We start from the raw sequence: 14,999 nt of genomic DNA, 5'->3' as shown, positions 1-14,999 counted from the left end.
GGCCATGTTTTGGGATAAAAGCTCAGTGAGAGTCTAAATTGCATTAAGTCACAGTCTATTCTTTACCATTTGAGCATACACTTGTCCTTTTGATATTTAAAGGAAAAAGGCAACCCAGACAACTTAGAAGATTACCAAAGATTAACAAGAGCTGCAACAAGGGAAGCAGCCAAGAAGAGTCAATAACTAACCTAGTGATGAACCTATCAGACGTTGAACTAAATCAAGATGAAATCAGTCTGCTGAATAAAGGACTATCATTTACTCCTACAGCATACATGGAATCCATGCAGGTGCATATTGATCTTTTTAAATTTGTGCGCAAACTTAAACGTAAAATGTTTTTTGCGACTCAAATAACCACATATAAACAACCAAGAGATGTACCCACAAGGAGCGAAGTTACAATTGAAGAACTAGGTAATATTCATCTCTTAAGATCATTACAAGAGACAGAAACTTTTCCAATTCACCAAACAATGCAAAAAACAATTGCACCGATCAGCTTAACCCAAAAAGAACTCAAACCAACTTCTAAATTCCTACCTCAATTTTCGCCGGACAATATGATTGTTGCCTTCTATAAATCAGTAACGAAAGATCTACAAAAAATAGAGGACAATCAGAAGAGGATGGGCAGAAACAACGAACGGGAAAATCTAACAGCTCAGAAGAAAACCGCTTTAAGGAAATTGGAGAAAGACCATACAATTGTTATCAAAGAAGCTGATAAAGGCAGAAATATAGTCATCATGAACCGCCCAGACTATATTAAAATGGCTCAAAACCATCTGGACACACCAAATTGCTATGAAATACTACCAGGCAATCCCAAGATTCAGATTGTTGAAGACCTTAAGGACTCAATAGATGGCTGGTACAGACAAGGCCTCATCACTGATGAGGAAAAAAGATTCCCGTTTATACCAAAACCAATATTACCTACAATCTATTTTCTTCCTAAAATACACAAACCATTCACAACCATCCCGGAAGGCAGACCCATACTGAGTGGAATAGGCTGGGCCACGGAATCCATTTCAGAGTATATAGATAATATACTGAGACCCAAGGTAAAAATGGTACAGGCATATTTTAAGGATTCAACCTCAGCAATCAACATTATTGAAAGCGTACAATGGCATCCGTCTTATTACTTAGCAAATTGGGATGTCAGGGCCCTGTACACCTCCATCGGTCATGACCTTGCCCTGGACACAATTGACTATACATTCAAACAAGAATCGGCATCACATTTCCTGTTCGTTTGTATGCTTAAAGAAATGCTCATGGCTACATTGGACAACAGTATTTTTACGTTTAATAACACCTTCTTCAAGCAAAAACGTGGAGTAGCCATGGGTGTGAAGTATGCACCAGCCTTAGCAAACCTGGTGATGGGCATGTTCGAGGACTTACAAATTTATACTAAGGAAACATACAGGCAAAATGTTGTAAAATGGACCCGCTATATTGACGATGTCCAGTTCATATGGAAAGGCACACCACAAGAACTGGAACTGTTCAGGCAAGAAATCAACAATAATGACTTAGGTATTGAATTTTCAGGAGAATGCAGCAATGCAGAGATTAACTTTTTGGATTTGACAATCTATGTGTCAGGAGACCATCTCGAAACCAGAACGTACCGGAAGAGTACAGAAGTAAATTCAACATTACTTGCCACCAGTTGCCATTATGAACCCATAATTCGTAACATCCCCAAAGGAGAGTATATTAGAGCAAGAAGGAACTGTTACGATCAAAGGAGTTTCAAGAAAGAATGTGAAACTCTGTCTACAAGATTTGAAGCCAGTGGCTACTCTAGAACAAGCATTCTAACGGCCCACAACAAAGCGAAACAGACACCTAGGTTACAAACACTTAGCCAGCAAGACAGACCAACCCAAGAAAATAAGGTCCAATTTATTACAACCTACTGTGCTAACAACCATGTGATTCGGAAAACCCTTAAAAGACATTGGGATCTGCTTAAACTGGATCCTCATATAGGACCATTTATCGATGACTATCCTTCATTTGTTTACAGAAGGGCAAGAACTCTGAAGAGGAGCCTTAGCCCTTCATTATTACCCAACGACAACAAAGAAACGCCAGGCACCTGGCTTCACGAATCTCGACCAGGTCTCAGGAAATCTGGAATGTGCTCCCTGTGTAAACATGCGGTTACTATGACAGATAACTTCAAAAACAAGAATGGAATTCAGATGCAAATAAGAGAACAGATCAATTGTCGTACTAGGTATGTGATATATGCTATCATATGCACCTGCGGGAAAATGTACATTGGAAGTACAATTCGAGAACTCCATACCAGGATTCGGGAACACTTAGCAGCTATCGGAAGCCAAGACAGAAATATGCCACTAGCTGAACACTGGCAGAGGCATCATCAGATGGAACTCAAGCAAAACGTTACATTTATTTGACTCAAGAAGGTGACCCTGGGACGCAGGGGGGGAAATCAAGAATTGCGACTTCGTCAGGAAGAAGCTAAACTTATAAACTATTTTAGATGCATAGAAACTGGTTTGAACACATGTGCACAATTAAATGAATTAATTATGAAATAAGTGGATAATAAACCTCAGAAAGGAGCACGAATAAATGTTAATTAGACTTAGAGGACATATCTAGAGTCAGATATACGGTTTGATATTGGCTTAATTTCTCTCCCCCTCGGTGGAAAACTACATTTCCCATGTATCTCTGGGAGAAATTTTTCCTAAATACATGTGGCACTGGCAGTAAAATTACGGGAGCCCATTTCTCACCCGTGCACCTCTGGTTCACCTTTTTCCTTTAAATATCAAAAAGGACAAGTGTATGCTCAAATGGTAAAGAATAGACTGTGACTTAATGCAATTTAGACTCTCACTGAGCTTTTATCCCAAAACATGGCCGACTGACCTACCGAGACAGAAGTGAAAGTAGGACAACACAGTTGCCTAGGCAACACTACATATGCGCTCTGCGGCTGCCGTAAAGGGCTCTTAGTAGAACCCGACGCGTGAAGCAGGAAACCAGATTGTTAAGGTAAGCACTGAAGGGCAGCTGAAGTCCACCCAAATAGCCTCCCAATCACAAACAGGTCCGCAGCTAAACAGGCGGGTTTACTAATGCCGCTTTGTTTTGTGGACGCTGCGATATGCATACGCACGGAACACTTGTTACAACTCCTGGTGTTCGTTTACTACATGAACGCTCATCCACCTGAATGAGGAATACAAGACATGCATGCTTTATGAACATACGTCTCTTTTAATGACCAAGTTTAATCGTTATGCTGGAGTTTCTGCTCCTATTTTGAACTTGGAGAAAACGTAACCTAGTTAAGATCTAAATGCAACATCTCCAGGTCGGGCACTTTAGTATGAACAATTAAACATTTTATAAAAAACAGGAGGATTGTCAGATAGCCAAATCCTGATAGAAATAAAACTCCAACATAAAAATTAAAACTTCGATACGGTATCAAGCAGGGGAAATTAACATATTCTCCCACTGTCTTCTTTTTCTTGTTGAAGTGCTTGCAGCGCTTATGAGTCTGATGGGACTCTCTCTAACAACACGAGATCAGTGCACGCATTTCCGATGATAGGTAAGCCCTATCTGGAGACAGATCTATTTTAAATTTAACTAGCAAGAGAAATATAAACTAATCTTTAGTTCTTTTCTGTTCTTTTTTTTCCTGTTCTACCAATGTTTCCCTCCTCCCCTTCCTCTCCCACGGTGATTGCTCATGTCCCGTCACTACGTTTGGGCGCCATGATGGTATGTTCTATGTTTTTATGTTTTGATGGATTTACACACGTTTTCTCTGAATTATAATGGTGTGGAAACAAACGGGTGATATATTTTGGTTTTTGCTTTGTGTTATTAACAAAAATGCTGATCTGTTCTGGTCATATGCTGGATAATATGATTGATATGCATTTGGTCTTTTGGGAACCCCTGGGAATCTGTTTTATCTATACATCACAAAAATTGCTTTTTAATTTTATTTTAAATTCTGCTATCTTGTATATAGTTATCAAGCGACCCTTAATGCCCAGATTTGAAAAAGGCACACTTAGGGTGCCGAAACACGTGTCATCCTTATGGGCTATCAATAAATATAAGATGAGTTAAGAAAAACTGGTTTTGGTTGATACCTGAACTTCACTGTGGCGCAGTAATAGATGGGCACAGAAACCCTTTTTCACTTTTTGCAAACGGAGTGGGGGAACTCTATGTCTCCGTTCCCACCAATGCGACACTGTAACACTTTTATGCTATATCAAGTCGCGGAGGTCCAAGAGTGACTGCACAAAAGGTTCCGAGCTTCATTCATATAAATATGTATGTTGTTAGAAGTTTGGTTATGAGGAGATGCACATTGCGATCCAATCTAAACACTGGCAGCTTTTAACACAACCACCCATTCCCTAGTCTTCAACAGGACGACCCCAAGTGGGTACAAGCTGGCTGGCACACAGGGTCCTCAAATGGTGGCCACCAGCTGTGTATACCATCTAAAAGAGAGGTTAATGACACTAGCCACTCAGGTGTCCCAGGTGTCCCACTCAATTTCCTGACATAATGGACTTTCACAGTATCAATTTACCCCAAAAAATACTATTATTTTTATTATATAAACATTAAAAAATGTTCAACTTTCTGGTAAAATCTTATGGTCCAAATCACATTTTTAGAAATACACACATTGGCAAATATAGTGTCCAAAACCCATTGTACATATTGTCCCAAGAATATTAGGTATTATCCACCCTAGATTCTTGGGACTTGAATGTACATGAGTATAAATACCCCTTTCAACACTCCCTACCATGCCCAGCTGTGAACACAAACACAAAATCCTGACTTGGGCAGCCCACCGGCTGGTCACTGCCAGCAGCCCGACATACAAGCCCAAGTGTCATCAAGAGCAGGTTTGCACAAAGATAAAAGAAGTTATCAGCAGCATCTTTTCACAATGAGACACAGTCTTTCCCAATATCACACAAGGGGTCCTAGCCTTTAGCAGGCATTTCCCGGCATTGCTCTAGTGCCAACAGTCATACCTTACTGAGGTGCCCATTCCCTGGACACTTTGACTAAGTGCCATGCTTTGGTTGGGCAGAAGCCCACTATTTAGAGTCAGGCACAGACCACACCCACATAAGAGGGATTTCTACATATCAGCAAGGCAAATGCAGGATACCTTATTAAGGCGTGGAGGAAGAGAGAAGACCGTTTCCAGGGGGAGCTAGCCACTTAAGTCTCGGGGCCCCTCCAATAGAACAAGGATTAGTGCTAGAACAGAGCAGCAAGGAGGTAAGAGACTTGTAAACGTATGGCAGACAACATATCATCCGACTACCGAGGTCAGAGGAAAATCAAAAGCGTTGGGGAAGTGGGTAAAATGACTAACTTGGAAACTAGCCAACAATAAGGCATACAGAATAGACCAGCTTTGGCCACCAGCTCCCAGTCTCGAATCCATTGCCACGGCACTTGAAATGGCAAGGCACGTCTGGGGCTGGATTACAGAAACATTGCATCGGGGCAAGTGCAAAGTTGCACGGTATTAACACTAGGGCAAAATGTGTCCTATTTTTAAAAACACTGGGACACATTAGAAAACCATTGCAAAATGACAAGTGCAGTTTGGCACGGTATAAACACCAGGGCAAAAATTGACCAAGTGCAAAAAAGATACAAAGGTTTGCCCTAGTGCTAAAGCCATTGCATATTAGCACTAGGGCAAACTTTGCCCTGAAGCAAAAAAGCTGTGAAAATGCATCTTTTTTGCACTAGAGCAATTTTTGCCCAGGTGCTTACAATATGCCAAACTGCACTTGTCATGGTGCAATGGTTTTCTAATGTATCCCATTGTTTTTAAAAATAGGGCAAACTTTGCCCTAGTGAGAATACTGTGTAACTTTACATACACTTTGCAATCTGGTCCCAGGTGACCATGTTTGGGCCTCACGATACTGATCCAAACTTCTGACCTGCAGACAGTAAGACTGCATTAAAAAAAAAAACTGATGGCCCCAAGAGTTGGTGAGAATGAATTCTAGCATCATAACAGTTCCTCTTTGAATAGACACGAGGGTGGGGGAGGGGGAGTTCATTTAACCCCGATTCGCCAAATTTTTTGTTCTTATCCCTTTGCCACACCTTCGTAACATTCATCATTTCCCCTTAATGATCTCTTTTTACACCTATTCTGAGAGCTCATGTTGGTTTAAAACTGTATTTGAGCTTGTAATGGGCTACAAAGTGTGGCCTTGAGGGATCTTAGAACACTGTGATACAACATGTGCATGATTCAACGCAGGACACCCAAGTCATACCTTTGCACCCACCAGCATTTGGCAGGTGTGCACAATATGCCTCAACACGTGAACCAGTTTCGTGAGAAATTCCACAGGTTTGTCAACCCTTGGACTCCAGGATTTAAAGGAACACAGGCAATGTATGAGCAAAATCACACATTGCGTGTCATCAAATAAAGAAAAGACAGAAAACCTAGCTAGCATCCAATTTAATGCATGTTCACCTCTGAATGGGTTTGTTCCTAGAGAGAGCGACTGTTGTAAAACTCAGAGGTTACAATTGCACTAAATAAATCTTATTTTACACGGGAAAAAGTGATAAGGTAACTGAATCACGGAGTTATTTGCACGATATCAAACTGGTCAAGTATGAAAACTGAAATTACAGTGTTGATATTCTGCTTTTAAAATCACTAACTTGGTAGTTGACCAAATCTTCCTTTACTCTGCAAATTTCAATTTAATATAGCAGTTCGGACAGGATGTCCAGTTTATTACAATGCATGGTATTTATCAGACAAGAAAACAAGAAGGTGGAAAAGATATTCACGTAGTAGAACAATTTCAAGCAGCTGCTGAAACCAAGATTATAAATTGTTGCATTACTTAACCAAAATCATTGCAAAAGCAAACCTGACATTGCACACCCTTGATCTGTCAATCCCTTAACAAAAATTGGCATCTAATAATTTACACCCCAAATCAGCAGCAATTGTATGCTTTTAACAAGGTTTATTTGTAATTTAAAGATTCGGTATGGTAATAACAAAGACTGATAATGATGTTCAGTTTGTTTCTAAGCATTCTAAAATAAGACATATTTGAAACCATGAAGATTAAGTGATTTGCCCAGGATCAAACAGTGTTGGTCAAATGAAGAAGCAGAGATTAGAATTTGGTGTTTCTCATTCTAAAGTCAGCAATTGGTCTGCTAGGCTTCATCAGTCTTGTTTCCATTTGATTTATTGATGCTCATTATACTGGTGGTAAGTTTATCTCTGTGCATTCATGCATGTGGCAGATACAGAAATTGGAAGACAGCTAGAGGTGCATCCTGGACAACGCACATTTGGTTGGGTATTAATGCCTGGATTTTATTTCCATTCATCTTGTCCCAAAATGTGCAGTTTACCCACTAGATTGCCTCAATGTTCTCTTTGGTAGAAATTATAATTCAAGTTAAGGCTTTGTTTTATGTCTAACCCACCCACTCGCCCCACATTTGGCAGATATGCAAACAAAAAGCATAATGATGAGATCAAATGATTTGCCAGCGATAATACACTCATCTTCAGGTTCTAAACATGGCAACGTATCTACCACATCTCTCTATTTTCGTCCGAGTTCCCCCATTCTCTCCTTGATTCCCACTATTCCCATGTGCGAACATGTATGGATCGTGGTGCTTCGTCTGGCAGTTTTGCCAGTTAGATAAAGGGCGGTGATGCACCTCTAAGGGTTAGATTGGGGATTGCATGTATGTGGTACTGTTATGGGACAAATGTGCTTGGGAGGTATAGCCAGAGTTTAGTGCTATGCCTTTGGAGTGTGGTGGGAAGTGTTGAGTGGGGAAAAATCCGAGGGGTTAGTGTCGAGTCAGTGGAATGTTGGACGGAGTCCATGGGATAGGTTGGATAGAGTGCAGAGATGTGTATGAGGGGTTCTTGGTAAAGGTGCAGGGTATGCGTGGGAGGGAGTTCTGTCAGGACGAAAGGGTTGGAGAGCTGGATACTTCTGCAATACAATATCTGAGCGGAGTCATAATTATTGCTAATGAAACATGAGATCTGTATGCCTAATCCAAATTGGTGGTCGTTATTAATAAATGTTGCATAAGAACAATATTGCTAATCCTCTGCAAATTGTATACTGGCTGGCAGCTCATCAGAATTGCCAATTTTACCTAAGGTCTGTATTGCTAAACCCCTGGCTGCTGTTACTGTCACTGATCTCTTGCTTGCTGGTGAACATTGCAATTCCTGCTTGATGGGCACACTTGCTTATCCTATTCGACGTTTTTATTGCTCTGTGGGTTTGCAGGGATTTGGGTTTTATGGGCCAATGCAACTGATAAAAAATGTGCCTAAACTGCAGAGGGATTGACACCCTTAAACTGCCTTAGAATGCCTATGTCCACTTGTTTGGTAAAACCATGCTTTGTCTAAAGGTAGGCAATATCATATTACACAGTGATCCTGGGTTTGTGTTTTTTTGTTTGTTTATTTGGTGGAAGATTTTGCAGTGCTGCCTGTACTCAGTTTACCCTCATAGAAAGCCTTCCAGAGATTCCAGTGGGCTCTCATCCAGAATAACCATTGTATATCATCAACGCTGCGGAATTGGCAAGTTGATAGGTATGCCAATGTTGAAAATGTCTTCACCTTTCCACATGGAGCAGTGCCATTAGACCCGCAGGGCTTGAGCCCCACACAGTGTTCACATCTCGTCTTGATGGAGAGCAACAGAAAAGGATTAAGCAGTGTGTTGTTACTACTCACCGAAGTGCGAATTGACATCCTCAAGCTTGTTGCAGATTTGAGATCACTACTCTCTGATTCTGAAGCCATCTTACCCATAGACCATAAGGAAAGCAAGCAATGAGGGTGGTGGGTATTGCAATGCACCCTCTTGAACTTGGCCAAACAATACATATTTGGGCTAATTTATATGCAGCACTGGGCATACACCGAATTAACTGATATTAAATAAACCTGTCATTAGTCTCAGGAGGATAGCTTGGGGGTAACGTGCTCGCATTAGAAGCAAAACGACGTGGAGTAACACATGTTCGATCCCCGGGTCCGCGCATAGAAACCTCTGGGTATTAAGCGCTATAAATAACCAATTACAATTACCAAACGTATAGTCCTGTCTTATTATTGAGCATTCTAATGCGAGCAGCCACAGTCAAGCCCACTTCTGTTTTTGAGCGTTAGCCTCTGAAGTGATGTAATCTCAGCAACACGAATACTGCTGCCACCCATGCTGCTTTTGGGCACGATCGACCTTGACCACAAATGAATTGGCACCCGGAAGCTAACTTATAACTTCAACTGCGGGGATCCGTATCAGCGCTCCCATCTGACCAAAGCGTGCAGCTCCCCGGGTACTCACCTGAAATCGAGCCACAAATCCAACTTCTGCAGTCGTGACAAGAGCGCGCTGGGAAAGTTATGAGCAAGAACCACTGCGAGCCTCGGGAGCCAAACCCACGTTTCACTGCATGAGCCGGTGTTATGTATTATTTGGTGTCCCATGCCGTTCCGGTATCCCCTGGTCTTCCTGATTGGCTGCATTAAGCCTTAGCACCGCCCCCGTGATCCTGAGCACCGGCCCCTCTTCCGAGCAGTCACAGACCAAGGCAGCAGAGTACCGAGCCAGCTGCGTCCAGTCCGTTTTAGTAATAGATAAACACCATTTATCTGAGAGAAAGCTTTGTATTCAAATGCGAGGCTACCTCGGAGGAAGCCGTTGGTGTTAAGCTTTCTCTCTGAATAATAAACAGTGTTTCATCTATACCTACAACGGAACAAAGCTCGGCATTTCATAAACTGTAACTCGTCATTAAAATACTAGGCTTCGACTGGGAAAGCCATTAATGACTCCTTACCGTTCATAAAACGTGCGCTCCGTTGTGGTAAAGACAACTAAGTTACAGCTTATGAAATGTTTTTAAGGCTCACTATAGATTCTCTCCTAGTGGTGAAGAATATCCTATTGACCAGTCAGTGGAGTATCCAACATTGCAAGAGTTGGGGGGGGGGGGGTGGGCTTCTGGGGGTCGAACAACAATAAAAGTCCTGCCACTTTCCCCCCCAAATGCTGTGCGCAATTCCATATCATAACTCTCAACTCACACGCTTTTGGCAGGTATCACGCACCTTGTAAACAGCTGACTCACCCACCAAGCCTCCTGAATGCCCATTCGAGGCATAGCTCTCAACCATTTGTGTTGCAAAGGCGGGTGAAAACACCCGATTTTATTTTTGGCGGGTGAGAGGCCCATTGAAACGAATGGGCGTGCTGGAGGCTTGGCGGGTGAGGCAGCTGTTTACAAGGCGGGTGACACCCGCCAAAAGCGTGTGAGTTGAGAGCTATGTCGAGGCAATGTGCTCTCACCCGCCAAAAACAAAATCGGGTGTTTTCACCCGCCTGGCCACACAAATGGTTGAGAGCTATGCCATATGGTCACATTCATGCCCACAAACCGCCCACCCCTGCCCCAATCTTTTTTGGTAACATTAGTGGCATATGGCATACCTCTCAACTCAGCGGGTGTCACCCGCACGGAAAGCATCTATCTCACCCGCCAAGCTCTCTACCCTTCCATGTAAATGAATGGGCTTTCACCCGCCAAAAGCAAAATCGTGTGTTTTCCCCCGCCATGGGGTGACAAAACCTTGAAAGCTATGATATGGCATTTTAACACAACAAAAGAATAAAACTGCAGAATCATTACAGATGCAGGGAACTCGTCTTTTACAGCTCTGTCCAGGCGCTCTGGGGAAAAATACATACAAACCTCCTAATTTGCATATGGATTGCTCCAAAGGAAATCACTTCACAGAAAAGGAGCATCATCAGTCCTTGATACTAGGAGGCCCCATGGAAGTGACTTTAGAATAAGTTGCCATAAGTAAGTCAAGTGGCAAATAATTTTGTGGTGCAAAATACCTAAATTGCACTATTATATATGGAGCAACTCTATAGTCAGGCTTTAAAGTAACAACATGATATATTAACACATACGCTTTGAAGTGAATCACTAACAGAGCTGCAGATAAAACACAGTGTGATTACATGATCTGCCCAGGATCACACACTTTGATTAAATGGTGAAACCGGGATGTGCAAAATTTAAGCAATAGATATTTATTGAGGTTTCCCTTTGCATTTTATGTGCTTATATAATACTTTATTTATAGGAATGCCTTGGAAGCAAAGCCTCTCATAATTAAATTTACACTATATACGTCATAGAAATATGTTGAGTAATAAGAGGATGGCTTTACTTTTATTCTCCCCATCCTGCATGCAAAGTCACAAGAGCATCATGCAGATTAAAGTGAGCCTAACAAATACCCCTTGGGTAAAGCCATAGTCATAAAGCCTGCAGCATTATGCACCCTTTCTCACTTCTGACCACTCCCTCCCATGCACATTTCTAAAGGGACAAAAGTCCCTGCTAATAGGCCCCCCTCCCTCCCATTAGTGCCTAATGCCTCACATTGAAATGCTCTGTTGACACAGAGCAACTTGAGAGCTCCTCTGCTGCTGTTCGGAGCTCCTCGGTACATTGTCCTGGCAGAGGTTTCATAAAGGGTAAGGTGTCTTGCTGCCAGGACAATGACCCTGCTGAGCAGGAATTGCTCAGCACACATCATCCTGCCAGCGGGACACCTTTCCCATTGGGCACCCTCATTGAGGTGCCGAACAGGATAGGTGGTCCACTGACAAAAATCCCGATCAGGCTCTCAAACACCCCCCCCCCTGCTTGGTACGCCACTGTGTCCAGTTCTTCTCCAGCAGGTCAAGATATGAAGCTTCCCAGTCCCTGGTGCCACATCTATGAGTTTGTAGAGAAGGGGCCAAGTAACTCCACCTCAAGCATCTCGCCCATATTGCCTATATGTTGGAAACCAGAGTGTAAATTACGTGCAGTACCAGTAAAGATACCAATACCAAGAAGAATCCTGGAAGCAAGGTTCCCATTAAGAAAGCCATACCTGCATATGAGACATTATGACGTCATTTGAATGAAATCCCAGAAGAAGAGTCAGAGATGAGCAAAAGAGCAGATTGGTGACATCACATGAAGCAAGACTGATGCACTCAGAAGAGATGCAGAGACAAGAGAATATAGATATTCTATAAGCATCGAAGATAAGTAACATTTTGGGTTTGAAATGAAGAGGCTTATGCTGCAGAAACGATGAAGATATCAAGTTATTTTACACCTTTACAGATCCAAAGAAACGCAAGCAGACAAAGTATTCTTGAGGCTATCAATATAGTGAATACATTGCGACAAGCGCCAACGTATACATATTTACGAGTGAGTGAATTGTGTACGATTCCACAATGCATGATAGCAGAGCTGGACCAGAAAAAGAAGTCCTTTTCCAGTGTGCCGCAGTTAAGAAAGCAATTGAATTACAGGAGTGAATCTCAGAAGGGTGAGGCTGGACCAGCCCCAGGAAGCCAAGGCCGTGTTAGGCTGGGATGAGCAGACATTAGTTACAATTGTGTGAAAGAACAAAACTCCTGTTCAGAAGACGTGCATAAAAACAAGGAAGACGTCAGAGGTTCATTAAAAAAAATAGTATTTTAAATGTACCAGAGCTCAAATTTGTGGTCTTCAGTCATGAGGACGGATGAAAATGGACGATCATGATGAACCACACCTACTCCACTCCCTCAAATTCGCCAGAGCAAGGAACATTTCCAAGGCCGAGTTCAAAGGCTTAATTGACGTGCAGACCACTGAGGGGATGATGGATGATCTGCTAATTGGTGGGAAGCTGTGGTCAAGACCAACCCACCAGCACCTGGAAGACCAGCCTACGTGCTGCTAGCGTAGGTGGAAAAGTACTGACGGATGTAAAAGTGCCAACCAATCATAGGGGACTGTGTAGTTAAGGGGACTATAGCTTGTATAACCAATAGGACGTCATGTATTTAGTGACATTCATATTGACCTGTTTGAGGGGAGGGCTTAGTTGCCCCACCTAATGTTAAAGAGCCTATCACTTTCTTAGACTAGTATGGAACGTATACTTAGATGCTCATGTAGACCCAATCACATTTGCTACTAGGTTTTTGTAGTTTGCCACGAACTATGACGTTAGAAAATACATAGGTTAACGTCAGCAATGACGAGTTTTTGTTATAAAAGTGATGTTTTTTATTAATTTAATTGAGATCATGCTGTGAGACGTCCGTTGATGCCTGTTGTACTCCCTGTTTTAGATAATTATCATTTAAACAGTCAACCTTTTGCCAACATTCTGAGTTAATCTGATTATTGATGTTTGAGTATCTTCTGCATCCCCATTCATCTCAAAGTATTGCTACCTCGTCTTAAAGGGCTGGGTTGGCTGACCCGGTTCAAGTTTATGAACCACCCTTGTGTATTTCACCCATCCTCCTGATTGAGGGGCTTTAACACACCAGGTAAGACTTCCACCATTAGGTTCTAAAATGTTTTGTCAAAATGTTATATTGAAGAAAGACCGTGAACAGAAATTTCAACAAAGTGATAGATCCTCGTCATATACGGCCAAATTCCTTACATAAATCAAGAAATGCAACCTTTCAAATACAATTATGATATATACCACAATTTAAATAATTGTGCAAACATATTGTCATATCACATAAAAGCATAAGGGCAGCCAACTCATGAATTAAAAAAGCACAAAATAGACTAAAAGAATCATTATAGCTGTACAACATGACATATCAATATTAATATCTGTCTGGTTTACATAGAATGTATCATTCCGATAACATTTCATAAAAGAAGTACATTTTAAAAGCACCCCAAGGGGGCGGGTGCAATATGAAGTAAATGTTCCCCTGTGTATCACTAGTTGGGCTCGCCAAAAACATATGTAGCACAACGACTGCCTACAAGACACTGAGAAACACCATTGCCCTCTGTACTTTGAGCCAAGACCACCAGCGCCCCTGCTCCTTTGGCCCAGGCCTTATGCAAATAAGAAGACAGTTCAGAAATACTCAAGAGGCTGGATGTAGATTTGCATAGGGCCAATGCATCCTTAAGGTTATGGATGGCACACGTCCGCAAAAGAGGCTTGAGAAAGTGTGCCCTAAATTCTTTATAAAGGGGGCATAAGAAAGAACATGTGCCAAGTTCTCACCATGGAGCTGAGTTACAGGGCAAAGATACGCACTGCTCTTGCGTCATATAAACAGCCTATCATACAGTGGTAAAGCACCTAGCCGAAATGTGACATATAGAGCCCGAAGAAAACCTAGGTGTCAATTGGTCTAAATGATTTTGATAGCTACAATCCACCTTGATCGCCCAGTACTCGGTCAAAAGGTTAGACCCAAGCTATGCTATGTTTGCCCTCACTCCCAGTACAAGGTCATGCCTACGTACAAGTATGTGCTTAGAACTATTTGATGGGGATGTTTCCAAAGCTTAAGCTCTTCTAAATCCAACTCCTGTAACAGGGGGCAGACATGAAAGCACTATGTCAGGTCCTGGCCCCCACTTTGCAAAAGCAAGTCTGCAAGTCTGCTATTGCCTCTCTATATTTGCCCAAGTGGAGGGTGAGGGGGGGGCATAACCGAAGCCAGTAATGAATTAGGGAAATTGCAATTAGATCAGAAATGGAACTCTGAGTTCCATCTGTAGCATAGAATTCGGGGTTGATACAGGAAGGCACAGTCCCTTTTTAACAAAACTATTCTCAAATGTTACCAGCCTAGACATAGATAAACAGTGACAGAAGCTGTGGCCTGTAAATGATAGAGTTGTAGGACTGCTGAGTATGCGCCATTACCATCCTTTTGGCCGAGGTTCAATATGCCCTTACTCTTTCGTTCAAGATGAGCATAGCCCTGTCCATCTAACTAACCCAACTACCAATTCCTGAAAGGTTTATGCCCAGGTACACAAATGTG

General features: G+C 42.1%; 1 protein-coding gene across 1 annotated transcript in view; it reads right to left on the bottom strand.

Moving 5' to 3' along the window:
• The window catches only part of ALAD (aminolevulinate dehydratase), a 190,025-nt gene extending 180,431 nt beyond the window's left edge, over nt 1-9,594 (bottom strand). The window contains exon 1 of the mRNA XM_069609792.1: nt 9,459-9,594. The gene's annotated coding sequence lies outside the window, so the exon portion shown is untranslated. The remainder of the gene's footprint in view (nt 1-9,458) is intronic.
• Nucleotides 9,595-14,999: the final 5,405 nt, after the last annotated feature.

Source organism: Ambystoma mexicanum, chromosome 8, assembly GCF_040938575.1.
Source record: "Ambystoma mexicanum isolate Mex_15411 chromosome 8, UKY_AmexF1_1, whole genome shotgun sequence".
Classification (NCBI taxonomy): Eukaryota; Metazoa; Chordata; class Amphibia; order Caudata; family Ambystomatidae; genus Ambystoma; species Ambystoma mexicanum.
This window is presented reverse-complemented; position numbering and strand designations above follow the sequence as displayed.